General features: G+C 40.9%; 1 protein-coding gene across 5 annotated transcripts in view; it reads right to left on the bottom strand.

The window, feature by feature from the left end:
• Window positions 1-14,240, bottom strand: part of MCC (MCC regulator of WNT signaling pathway) — a 478,958-nt gene that overhangs the window by 245,226 nt on the left and 219,492 nt on the right. Inside the window, exon 1 of one of the 5 annotated variants that reach the window (XM_065940913.1) lies at window positions 4,662-4,680. The exons of the other annotated variants lie outside the window; for them this stretch is intronic. The gene's annotated coding sequence lies outside the window, so the exon portion shown is untranslated. Of the gene's footprint in view, window positions 1-4,661; window positions 4,681-14,240 lie in introns of those variants that run through there. 5 annotated transcript variants of the gene reach the window in all.

Genomic DNA, 14,240 nt, shown 5'->3' with positions numbered 1-14,240 from the left:
GCCTCAGTTTCTCAAGCAAAGATGATGCGAGTCAATGACTGCTCAAGTGTCAGAGACAGAATACTGCCTTGAAAATCACCAGTTCAACGGCTTTAGTTGATGCCAAAGGAAAAGAGAATGTAGAGAAAATCTGCTCAAAGCTCACACAGCAGCACAGAGGCAGTGCTGGGATTAGAATCCACGCTCCGTGCGTCACCATCCCAACTCACCCCGTTACCAGCACACTGCCTCCCGACATCCGTGCTACAAGCTGAGACATGGACCTTTATAAACCGACACAAGTTTCTTAGATGACCAGACCTTTCTGTGATCGTGTGCTCTTGCTCTTGGAATCCAAACACTAATCATCAAGTTATGTCACACACTTCCTGAGGAGTGCATGTGACTGTTTATGGAAGCAGTGTGGGGAATTCAGATCAAATAGTCAGTGAGTGACTCAAAACTGGAGACAAAGACAGCCAACACAGGAAAACGCATGTGCCTTTTTCTAATGGGCTAGAATCCAAGCATGTGTAATACTACGCCCTCCACGTCCTACGTTCTGGTGACTGGAAATCTTGGGGTTAGTCCAAGGTCAACCTACACGCACGAAGGCAACTCCCTAGCATGGTCTTAGAAGAGCATGCCCTCCCCCAAATGGGTAAATTCAGGGCACATCGTTCCAATAAGCAGTCGCAACTGATGATCTTTTTTCCAACTGTTACATCACACAGGGATTTATACTTTTTCCTTACTGATTTAAGGGGCAGGGATTTTATCCAGAAGGATTTCTTAGAGTGCTCCTTCAACAATACAATTGAAGCTGTTTTATTTGGTTTTCCCTTACTGCATGTTAACGTATCACTATTGGCCAGAGGAAAATTAAGTTATCCAGTCTCTGAACTTGTGAACCTCAGAAAGAGATTTCCAGTTGTCACTTTGCTGCCTTTGTGAATGGTGGCTCTGCAGACCACATCACCGGGAATATTTACACAAGTCTGGCCAAGCCAAAAGGTATTCTTTTGCATAACTTTAAATCAGTACTGCCTGCATATTTCTTTTCAAACAAAAAAATCTGGTTTGCTTAGGTTAGACTCCAATTTTCAGAATTTAAATTTCCATAATATCCCATTGTTCAAGCTTAGGAAAAAAGTCTCACTGGGGAGTGTACTAAGAAAAACCTCAAGACAGATCAGCGGCTCTGATGGTTCAGAATCTTCTGCATGAGGCTCTCTGAGAGCCTGGATGACTAACGTAGGACTGCAGGGTTTTGGTAACTGAGTGAGTCATAGGAGCTCTGCCAAGTGGAGAAGGTACGGCCCATCTACGGGGCGGCAGCCATTCAGACTTGACCACTCACTACAGTGAGGAAGGCTGCAAACCACACAAGGTTTTTTTTTTGGGGGGGGGGGGGGGTGGTCTCAATATTTTAAAATTCTACCTCAAGTAGAAAACAAAACACAGTTTGTGCCTGACCAACTATGCCCATGGGCTAGCCTTTCGGCTGCTGAGTTTCCTGTTTGCAGCCTCTCCTCTACAGGAAGAGGGAAGAACGCATAGTCAATGCTACTGTTAAATTATTTTAGATTGTTCATCTCAGAAACGCTCCGGCAGCCTGAGGGGATGTGTGAGGGGAACAGGAACATGACCAGAAACAGCCAATTATTAAGCTTTTATGGACATCGGGGACAAAGCAAGCAGTCAGCTTCTTTGTAAAGTCACTGGGTTAATGGAAATAAAATCCCAGCCTCCATCCACTACAAGATCACTCTGGAGCCTACTTTCTTTTCCCGGTAACCCAATTCTCCCATTTACTTCAGCCTCCCCCGACACGTAAGCAGTGGCGGGTCCTCTATCTCCTTCTGGGATTCCCAGTGTCTCACCCCTCACTCCCACCCACGACCTGAATGCAGCCCCTCGGCTGCGGCCTGAACCACTGACGTCACCATGGCACCCCCATCCTTCCGTGTCTCTCTCCCACCCCAGCCCCTTCCTCACACAGCTCGGAAGCTAGCTCCCCTCCACGGGCACTTTGTCAGGAAGAACTCGGGGCACCGCTGACAGGGGCTGCCTCTGGGTGGGAGGGGTGGGGGCAGGCTTGAGGATCAGGAGCCTGGGTCTAAGAAAGGTTTGTTTTCCCCAGAATCTCCTGTATTTTGTTTGTTTTTTCTCTCCTGTATTTTTTGAAGGATTTTTCTTACCATGTGAGTACTGTTTTCTCAGAAATATAGTAAGTTTTACAATGTAAACTGTTAATATATCATTCTGATGTTTTATTCTTTGTCTTGAAAATGTGTATGGTTGTGCCTTCCACTTCTACTTCTAGCAGGGGGAAGAGTTTTCAGAGAGTCTGTCTCCTGGGTTAGAATCCTCATTTTGGCTCAAATAAAATTCCCTTTTATCTTCCTTAAAAATATTTAATATGTTTTAAAAACTGTACTACCCCAGGGATTCTAGTTTGGGAAGCAAGACATCTCTTCATCCCAACCCACTGAGGCATGTCTCTGGACTAAAGATTTTTTTTTTATCAGTGAGATGAGAGAAGATTGGGAAATTAACCACAGTGGAGCATGGGACACAGCCAGGTGAAGGCAAGAATGGAGGTGGAGGCTGTAGGAAGGTGCGGGCAGAAGTGTAGGAACTGGGAGGAGAGGCATTCTAGAATGGCAGGGCAGCCCCAGCTCCCCTTCTGCAGCCTGTGAGGGAAGCACAGAGTCCTCCCCAGCCTGAAGGCAGATGTCTACTGTCCAAAGTGAGCAAGTCACCTGCCAGGAGGGCTTAGCATCCCTCAGTATGAACTTCTCCTCTGGAAGGGGCCTGAGCCTGTCCTGCTGGCCACGCATGGACACAGCCTCAAGGGAAACCTGCCCTTTCACATCCTGCTCCCTCAGCTTCAGAACACAGCCCTCCTGATGAAGGGGAAGGTCAGCTGGGGCAGCAGCTGTTTGTAAGAGGAGGGAAATTAAGTCAGCTTTCTAGAACAATCAACCTAGGTCTTCGCTATGAATCTAGATAGGTAATCAAGGATCATCAGATTTGAGGAAAGTTGAACAAGTGGGGGCTTACCAGGTGGCTCAGCGGTAAAGAATCTGCCTGCCAATGCAGGTTGGCAGGAGACTCAGCTTTTAACCCTGCATCGGGAAGATCCCCTGGAGGAGGAAATGGCAACCTGCTCCAGTATTATTGCCTGAAAAATCCCATAGACAGAGGAGCCTGGCGGGCTACAGTCCAAAGGGTTACCAAAGGTCAGATGTGACTGAGCGACTCAATAACAACAAAGGCACAGAGAAAGACTAGAATGAAACAAGTAGAACCAATCCCAGAGAAAACAGCAATTCATGAAGCAGAGAGAACTTAATGGGGGGGAAACCTGAGTATAGTCAAAGATATTAGAAAACATATATACATGAAACAAAAACCTTATTATGATAAGGAAATGCACATATTGAAATTAAAATTGGATTTTTGAAGTTAAAAATTCAATACAAGGGCTGAGATAAAAGAGTAGATAAAATTCCCAGAAAACTGGGAAGGTGTGAGGGAAAGGAGAAAAGACAAAGTTTGATAAGAGTTAATCCAAGATGTCTAACATCAATCTATTGAACTTACTAAAAAAAGAAAGGCAAGAGAAGATAGCAAAGAAAACAAGTCTTCAGATTAGAAGGCCCACAGGCAATGAGCAGAACAGAGGAGAAAAGATAGAGTCTCATAAAAAGTCACAATATCAAGGAGAAAGAAAACACATCTAAACTTCGAAAGAAAGGGTCTACATGAAGGCACGGACTCAGTAACTTTGACTGTTAGAAAGAAATTCCTTTCAAATGCTGAGGGAAAGATATGTTGCATGTAGATTTTCATACTCAGGCAAATTGCCAGTTGAAGCTTAAGAGGGCAGATCAGCATGGGTTCAAAGTGTACCTGCCATGCAGTCTTTCTGAAAATTTTCAAAATACACTCCAGAAAAATTAAAAATATATCTAAGAGGAAGATAAAGCCTCTAAGAAGAATTAATAATCCAAGATTTAAAAAAAAAATCAAGATGACAACTGGGTAAGCAAGTTTAGAAAAGTTAGTTCATCATAAAGCATTCAAAAACTTGTACAACTAGCAAATTATAGTGTTGAGAGAAAGAGAACACACACAACTCTGCTAATGAGAAATCAAGCAATTAGAAAGTCCCGGAAGAACAAGGCCATACGAGAACATGTGGGCCATACATATGTGAAGCAAACAAAAGTGTGCCAAGATCCTAAAATGACCACACATAAAGCGACAATTTTCCTTAGATGTTCAGAACATCTTCCTTCAAGTAACCTACACTTAGTTAACAACATAGGATTACAATTTGATGATCCATTCATAATTTTGAAGACCACTTAAAGAGAGGTATCTGAGCCTCAATCCAACCAAAAAAACAAGCAAACCATGTCCTCAAATTTTCCCAATGTAAGAGTGTGGTAGTCACTGTTAGCTGAGTAAATCTCCATTTCCCACCCTTGATTTACCAACCCTTTTTGCAACCTGACCACAGTCAGAGGCAAGGAAACGCGAGTCACCAAAGTTCTTCAGATGGTTGCCTGTAAGATAAAAAGGCAAGACTTGCAAAATAGGAAATCTTGCACTTTTCCATTCCCTGTTGTTTTTTTTTCCCTGTCATTTTGTAACTGACGATGAAAACTCACGTATAAGAATGGTGAGGCAGGAAGGTGGATTTGAAATTATTTCCATGAGTGACCCCATCAGCCTTGGATGGACTTCCTTCAGGCTTCTTGCTAGAAGAGAAAACTAAGCTGCTGTCTATTTAAGATAATAGCTGCATATTTACCGTTGTTCTTGGGGAACACATTCTTAACTAGAACAAGAAATCAATTTCCTATTTTGAATGAATCCCAGATTGAGTTGGGTTTCCCTTTCTCGCAGGCAAGAAAGATCTGACTAATACATATCCTCTTTCTTTGTACTTTGCTCCAGAGGAAGAAAGAGCCGCAGTCAAAGATGAAATCTTTAACCTTTGGTCTCAGGAGGAACAGGATGTTGTGTAGGGACCCACAGCTTTCATTTAACCACTTACTTGGCCGCAACCACAGACTAATTTCTGTGCTGAACACGGGACACATAACAAGACTAATAAAACACTGTATTTGCCGTTGTGGGCCCCAGTAAAATGGGGCATAGTTTACAAACATGCAGAATATTGTCAGAGTATGGGACTGTGTTATACAAACATAGTAAAGGAAGTAATTTAGGACAATCTAGTAATATTTCAAAACATACTCAACTCTAAAATGCAAGAGTGCTTGTTTGGTCTAATTCAGCTATATCAACATTTTACTCACCAGTAAACTCTTAATATTCACTGGATAATAGCGCAGATAAGCCAAAATAATATTTGCCTTGAATGCATTTTTATTTTAAACTGGGTGTGCCTCCTGTTCTGGGAATCCACCACACCCCAAGGAAATTGAATCCAAATGGAAGGTTCTAATTCAAAAGAAACCAGCATGTTATTTAGCTGTGCCAACGCCTCTCTATTTAATGGAATTATTCCAGGTGGTGGAGTGGTAAAGAATCTGCCTGCCAATGCAAGAGACACAAGAGACACAGGTTCAATCCCTGGGTCAGGAAGATCCCCTGGAAGAGGAAATGGCAACCTACTCCAATATTCTTGCCTGGAAAATTCCATGGACAGAGGAGCCTGGCAGCTACAGCCCATGGGATCAATGAGAGTCAGACACGACTGAGTGAGCACACACCTCCCCAGTTTCCATGCAAGAGGCAGCTAGATCCTTCCACACTATCTGAATCAAAAAGCCCATCGTCACCCTAGCGCTGCTTATTTCAGAGCATCTACTAGGTCAGAGGCTATGCCAGACACTGTGGATACTCCAGAAAATAAGAGTACCTGTCCTCAAATGGCTTCTGTCTAGTGAGGGTTCAGACAGGGAAGAGTCACTAAGCTATTACATGTTACACCAACTCAGAGAGGGGAAATTAGAGAGTACTACGCAAATAAACAACAGGGACTCTGAGGGTGGTAGTCAAGGACTGAGTCCTAAAAAAAATAAGATATTGTTGGGATGGGTTCTCCTGATGCAGGGAACGGCACATGCTAAGGTCTAAAGGCATGGAACTTCACTGGTGGTCCAGCAGTTAACACTACGCGCTTCCACTGCAGGGGACCCGTTCAATCTTTGGGTGGGGAGGTTCTGCATGCTTCCCTGTGTGGCCAAATAAATAAATAATGTTTTAAAAGTCTAGAGGCAAGACACAAAATGGCATAGTCAAGGAACTTGGAGTTCAGGTTCAGGAAAGCTGTCTCCCTGCGAATTTCAGTTCAGTTCAGTCGCTCAGTCATGTCTGACTCTTTGCAACCCCATGGACTGCAGCACGCCAGGCCTCCCTGTCCATCACCAACTCCTGGAGTTCACTCAAACTCATGTCCATTGAGTAGGTGATGCCATCCAACCATCTCATCCTCTGTCGTCCCCTTCTCCTCCTGCCTTCAATCTTTCCCAGCATCAGGGTCTTTTCCAGTGAGTCAGCTCTTTGCCTCAGGTGGCCAAAGTATTGGAGTTTTAGCTTCAACATCATTCCTTCCAATGAAGTCCTTCCAATCCCTGCACATTAGACAGACTGAAATTAAGAACTTAGGGGAGCACAGGTTTGAGATATTCAAACAGGTACAGAGGGCAGTCACATAGTTCAAGAGTCCTGCGATTCCTACAAACACTGTCACTCACTCTTTCAACCAGACACAGACACTTAATGTAGCCTCAAGTCTGAGAAAAGTCACTGTGGCCTTTAAACCTGGGATAATGACAGTTTTCGCTTTATTTCTACACCATACCAGCTTCTTGCTTATTTTGCTGAAAGTGCTAGCAAAGCAGAGACAAATCATTCTGAAAGCCAAATGACAACCTCTCTTGACTTTGCCGAGGTGACTAGTTTCAATTCACATCTTCGCAGCAGGAGGTGTGACTGAGCAGGAGGATCAGCACGCTCCGTTACCCCTCTTCCCGTGTTCGATGGCACCAGTGTTTGTCAGACTCTCTTCACCTCATCCCTTCTATCTTGCTAGTGGACGTTACCAGGAGTTGGTGGTATCAAGACACATAAGCATCTGGGGATTTATGGGGCTGAGCACCTTCAATTTTAAGGTTCATGCGCACGTGTCATACACCCTAGGCATGACTGCCAGTCACACTGACCCAGCATGGTCTCTGGGCCAGAGTTCAAAGAGTGGCATCTAGAGCAGGGATGGAGAAAAGAGGCCTCTTCCATGAAGGGAGGGAGCACAGAGATGAGCGGATGGTACCAGTGCAGAAACTCGCAGGTTGGTGACAAGCCAGGGAAGTCACAGCGCAGTGGCTCTCTCACTGCAAAGCAAGAGGCCAGGGCGTCTGCTAACACTGCCAGAAGGGGTCGGACATGTGAGCAAGAAAGAGAGAAGAAAAGACAGCAGAAAAGACCAGGGAGAGTGGCAGATGGAGTTGCCCAACTCGATATTTTTCAGTGAGCTGATGGCAAAAGGTTCTGAAATCAATGTTTTAAAAAAACCAGAGTACCATGCGTACAGTGAAGACAATCACTGTATATAATGAGTTAATATAACACGCCTATGTGTATACTGAATTGTGATGTAAAATGTTCTTTCCGTGGGTACCATTCAAGATATTTGAAAGCCAACAGACTAGGACAAAAGAGGGAATTACCTAAGAGCACTGAGAACTCAGGTGAGGCTGGGAACAATTCGGCTTATAGTGGCACTTATCCACTTATCCATGTTGTTATGATTCGTGCCTCACACCTGGCCAACAGTAGAGGAGGTAATTAAAATTGAAAGGCTCCTATTAAATGCAGTGACTCACGGAGAGAAATACATATAAAAAACATCGAGTAGTATATCTTATCACTTAAACTCTACTTAATTATGCTAATTAAAACTTTTAAAGTAATTGGACAGCAAATTAAGAGACTGTACTACTCTGCTTGACCACATAATTATGCTTTTTTGCCTTCCATTAAAATTATTATACTAGAAGATCTTTAAGGGATCTATTTAACTTGTAGGATACATCATGTGCTTGGATAAAAAGGTTAAAAGGTGTTTTATTTTAAAACCACCCACATTTTCATGATTTACAATTGAAAAAGCAAGACCCAAAACTCCACAAAACCCCATTCTTATTAAATCCTCTAATAACTGAAGTCAAATAAATTTTCTTAGAGAAAGGTCCCACCCCCAAAGGATCCATGTAAGTGACACCATAATAGAAAAAGTCATTTATTTTCCATTCTTAGTCATTTGTGAGATGCCCCATTGTTACAGATAAATCCCAATTGAAAAATGAACATTGCCATCTTTTTCATTTATCCAAATACTATTCAGAGACCAAGACGGTCCTTCAATCATTCAACCCTGACAACTCATTCTATAAGTCTACTGAACAGATTAGAAGACAGTCTTTGAAAAGACAGAAAGTTGCCGGGTAATGGATTCCACTCTCACCTCCAAGCCACTTGGTAGACTTATCATCATTCACTAAAGGAAAACAATTAACTGGAAAGCCAGGTGCTCTTAATATGCTTCAGAAGTCATTTGCAAAGACAGCTCTGAAGCCACTTATTTCTTTACCTGTAGGAACCAGCTTAAACTTGGGGAAAGGAGGAAGCATATTTCTCTTATTTTTCCCTTTATTGCAGCTCCTAGAACACATTCATCATCACAATAAAAGTGAAGCTATTTTATATGTGTGACGTACTAAGGGGCCATAGGTCTAGGAAAAGCCAAACCTTAACTCAACCAAAATGTATAATAAGTTCTAACCACAAAACACTAGAAAAGGTAGAAAAAGATGAATAATTTAGTTAATTAATAAACATTATCTTTCAAGGTGGCCTGAATTCATCATAAATACAAAAGTAGTAGAAGGAATCAATAACCCCCAACTCGGGAAAAAACAAAAACTCAAAAACTTTAAACAAGAAAATTCATCTAACCCAGTGGTTAGATGGTATTCAAACTTTTTGGTGTCAGGACCCTTGCACACTAAATTATTGAGGACCTCAAAGAGCTCTTGTTACATGAGGCATGTCTATCACTACTCACCATATTCAAAATTAAGAAATTTTTAAAGGATTTATTTATTTAAAAATAATTTTTAGATCACATATTAAATACTTTTTAATGAGAACAATATTTTCCAAAAGGAAAATATTCAATGAAAAAATAAGGCAAAGTTTTGCATTTGTGCAAATCTCTTAAATGTCTGGCTTAATAGAAAACAGTAAAGTCTCACTCCTGCTCCTGCACACAATGGGTTGAGATATGTTGGTCAGGCTGAAGTACATGAAGAAAATCTGGCCTCATAAAGCTATGCAGTTGGAAACATGGAAGGGTATTCTAATGGCCGTTTCAGATGACTGTGGATGCTTCTTCAGTGCTTCCCTAAAATGAAAGACACAGTTTCTCTCTCTTTTAAACAAGTCGATTAAGACAGAACTGGCATACAAAAAGCTGGACATATTTAAGGCATACAGCCTGATGAGTATATATTACAATATGATGAGGGTAATTTCTTTAAAAAAAAAATCTATGTATTTTGTTTTTACTTTATTTATTTATTTTGGCCAGGCCAAGGGATCTTACTTCCGTGACCAGGGATTGAGTGCCAAGGTCTAGCCACAGAACCACGATGGAACTCCCAGGGTGATTTCTCAAGAGTTAAATGCAATGTGGAATCTGAAAGAAATTCTCTGTACTCTATTATATTAAAATCCAAAAGTCCATCCTGTACTTTCAAAGGATCTTTTAGCCAGGTATGATTTAGGAAAATCTTGGTTTGATGCAGATATTCTAATAGTGACACATTTCTTTACAAAGTATTACAAAAATCACATTCATTAATACTATTGTCCACTTTAGCAAAAATGTCTTTAGGTATTGAAAAGCTGTCAACCACAATTTATAAGTTTTCCAAAATTCCAATTTTCACGTTTTATTTGACAGCTCAAATTTTACCACTAGTAAAATATATTCTTGAAGTGATAGGTTCATTTAATTCTGGGAAACTATCAAATGGCTTAAGTACTTTAAAAGAGATTAGTTAAGTTAGGATATATCTTTATGAGGAATTATGTGGTCATTATGCTGTTTACAAATAATTTAACGGTATGAGAAAACACTCACTGTAGGTGGGGGAAAAAGGAGCAAAAATACCAATATATTACTGTATCAGCTCTGCTTTTAAAACTTTGTGTATCTCTACTTGAGGTTTTGTTTTCTGACAAAAACAAGCCACAAAACCAAGTCCAAAGCTTTTTCTTAAGCAGAAGGCAGAAAAGCATTTACAAATAGTCATTAATACCAAATATTAACACTTGTGGGGTAGCCTGACAAACATTATAACAAACATAATTTATCTCTGTTGGATTAAAAAAAGCCCAACAACCTGAGTCCAATGTCAATGACAAGCAAGAATGAAACACAAATCCTAGTCTATGCCCCCAACATGGAAGGATTTAAGCTTTATCTTTTGGCATAGAAGGTAAGCCTGCATCTTTATGCATTCTTTCCCAAAGACTGTCCTTTTAGGATTTTGACAGAACACACTGGTTTTATCTAAAATCTAAAACATTTCTGCTAATCATTTTCTTTAATTATAGAATCTGCACAATGCTGTATAACTCCTGAAATCTACTTTCAGAGTATGAAATTTGTGTATTGAGTAACATTAGGGCTTCCCTGGTGGCTCAGACAGTGTAAAGCATCTGCCTGCAATGCAGGAGAGTTCAGTTTGATCCCTGGGTTGGGAAGATCCCCTGGAGAAGGGAATGGCAACCCACTCCAGTATTCTTGCCTGGAGAATTCCATAGACAGAGGAGCCTGGTGGGCTACAGTCTGTGAGGTTACAAAGAGTCAGACACAACTGAGAGACTTTCACTTTCACTTCATTTCACTCCAGTAACATTAAATGATATACATACACACTCAATAAACAAAGCTATCTGGTTATTAAAAAAATTCAACAATTCATGTGTTCATCTACTCACCTGCTAATAAAGAATTGAAAAGTATACCTCAATAAAACTCATCCTAAGGGGAGAATTGAAAAGATTGATTAATCTCTTACACCAACTCAAAAGCATTAACTTTTCATGTATGTCTCAACAGCTTTTTTAAAGTACCAGGTCTACCAAGTGTAAGACAGGATACTATAAAAGTCCTAGAGGAAAATATAGGCAGAACACTCTTTGACATAAATCATGGCAGTATCTTTTTGAACCCACCTCCTACAGTAATGAACATTAAAACAAAAATAAATGGAGACCCAATTAAGCTGAAAAGGTTTTGCACAGCAAAGGAAACCATAAACAAAACAAAAAGATAATTCTCAGAATGGGAGAAAATATTGCAAACAAAGCAACCCACAAGGGATTAATTGCCAAAATATACAAACTGTTCATGTAGCTCAACACCAAAGAAACAAACAATCCAGCCAAAAAAATGGATGGAAGAGCTATTGAGATCTTCCAAGTATCTCCAAAGACATATTGATGACCAAAAAGTATCTGAAAACATGCTCAACATGGCTAATTCTTAGAGAAATACAATGAGGTATCACACAGAGTGGCCATCATCAAGGAGTCTACAAACATGTCAGGAATTCAGGGGAGAGGAAAAGAATTAAAGAGTCTACAAACAATAAATGCAGGAGGGTGGGGTAGAGAAAAGGGAACCCTCCCACACCATTGGCAGGAATGTAAATTGCTACAACAACTATGGAGAACAGTATGGAAGATCCTTACATACTAAAAATAGAACTACCATGTGATCCATCAATCCCACTCTTGGGCATATGTCCAGAGAAAACCATAATTTGAAAAGATACATGCACTGCAATGTTCACTGCAGCACTATTTAAAACAGTCAGGACATGGAAGCAACCTAAATGTCCATCAACAGAGAATGGATAAAGATGTGGTACATACATATACAATGGAATACTAGAACACAAAATATAAGCCACAAAAAAGAATGAAATAATGCCATTTGCAAGCAACGTGGATGAACCTAGAGACTGTCATACTAAGTTAAAAAAGTTAGACCGAAAAAGACAAATATCATATTACTTATATGTGGAATATACAAAAAATTATACAAATGAACTTATTTATGAAACAGAGTCAAAAGGGAAAGGTGGGAGGAGAGAAAAATTAGGAATTTGTGATTAGCATATACATACTACTACATGCAAGACAGATAATCAACAAGGACCTACTGTATAGCACAGGGAACTTCTGTTCAATATTCTGTAATAACCTATATGGGAGAAGAATCTGAAAATAAATAGATGTATATGTATAACAGAATCACTGTGTTGTACCCCTGAAACTAAGACAATCAACTATACTCCAAGATAAAATAAAAATTAAGTTAAAAAATAAAGTACAATCCATAGAAAACCAAAGGTGTATTCTCCTAATGTTCTCTCAAAGACACTCTCTAGGATGTACTCTAGGCCCTGTACTTTCAGGACTCTTAAATCTCTTTGGCAAATGATTATGAATACAGATTCCCAGTAAAAGCAATGTCAATTCCATGGATCTAGGTACATTACTACTTGTACATTCTCCAACTATTACATTTGCCATCAGAAAGGGGAGAAGTCAAAGAAACTACTCTTAGCTTGGGTTGACAAGGATTATTACCATTTTTGGATGTCAGATAAATATTCATATGTAGGTCACCTTTACTCACTGCAAACTCTTTAGGGCTAAGCCCATCTTTTATGCTTTATTTCCTCACTATCTATTGCCATACATTTTAAAAGATGATATCAAAAAAATAAAAAATAAATAAAAGATGATACCAAATACGAGCAGTTATTGTTTACTAAGTACTTATGTGCAAATATTTATACTCATCATCTTAGTCCCCACAATGACTTTGAAAGGGAAAGATGGGTGTCTCTGCTTCATAAAAATAAAGAAACTGAAGGAAAAGTAAGTGGTCCTCAGTTAGCTAGGACTAGTTTGGTACTAAAAAAGTGGTTCTCAAATTGGATCTGAATCAGAATTGCTCGGAGAGGGCTCTCCTGCTGACTCAGTGGTAAAGAAACTACCTGTCAATGCAGGAGACATGAGTTCGATCCCTGTTCCAGGAAGATCCCACATGCCATGGAGCAGCCAAGTCCGTACACCATGACTACTGAGACTGTGCTCCAGAGCCCGAGAGCTGCAGCTACTGAAGCCCAAGCACCCTAGAGCCCGTGCTTCTCAGCAGGAGAAGCCGCCACAAGGAGTCTGCACACTGCACCTAGAGAGCAGCCCCTACCCGCCACCACAAGAGAAAAGCCTGCACAGCAGGGAAGACCCAGCACAGGCAAAAGTAAAGTTAATAAGAAATTATCACCTGGAGAGGCTGTTTAAAAAAAAATTCCTGGGCCAACCTCCTGATTTTCAGATCAGCAGGTCTGGAATGGGGACACAGTATCTCGCATTTCTAACAAGTGCCCCCATGATGGTCACACTGTTGGTCCAGGGACCACCCCTTAAGACCCCAAGACCTTGCAGAAGGTTTCATGTGTATGCAGGAAGTAACTGCAGGCTAACACAGCCTCCATTTACATGGAGGAAAAAGGCTGGAATTTTGACATATTTTTCAAAATTTAATTTGAGAAATGCTTTTTCCCATTGGGGTATTTTTATACTCTCCATCCATTCCCTTCAAAAAAACCCATCAGTGCACGTGTAGAACCACCACCACTATCCCCTCAATCCTGGCAGAAAAGAGCTGGTAAGACCCCAAGTCTCCAGAGTTCTTCACCTGCCAGGGGGTGGGGTATTCTCATGTTAGGAAAGAGCAAGCAAAGAGACTGGCCCTAACAACTAGAGCGCTAGTGTCTCTTTTAAACCAACCAACTGTTTAGCAGCATCTGCTGGAGTCAGAGCAGAGAGCCCTCCAACTTGACTAGTTAGGACAGATTGCAGCTAAACCTAAATGGTGGTGATGGGAGAGCCGTTCAAGGGACTGGAAGCTGAAGGCAAGAGAGCAGGAAACGGAATGTACCAAAGAAGACATCATCTCAGTACATTAACTCTGGATCAGATACTGGCTGCCATGCCCAAGAATCATAGCTGGGTCACTATTGATTAATCAATAGTGGCCCTGACTCTCGGAGAGCTGAAGAGCTATGGGTTTGATGTAACAAACCTCCACCTAGTAACCTGCAAAAGTGGCATTGTTAAGACAGAGCATT

The sequence above is a fragment of the Muntiacus reevesi genome, chromosome 7 (assembly GCF_963930625.1).
Source record: "Muntiacus reevesi chromosome 7, mMunRee1.1, whole genome shotgun sequence".
Lineage (NCBI taxonomy): Eukaryota > Metazoa > Chordata > Mammalia > Artiodactyla > Cervidae > Muntiacus > Muntiacus reevesi.
This window is presented reverse-complemented; position numbering and strand designations above follow the sequence as displayed.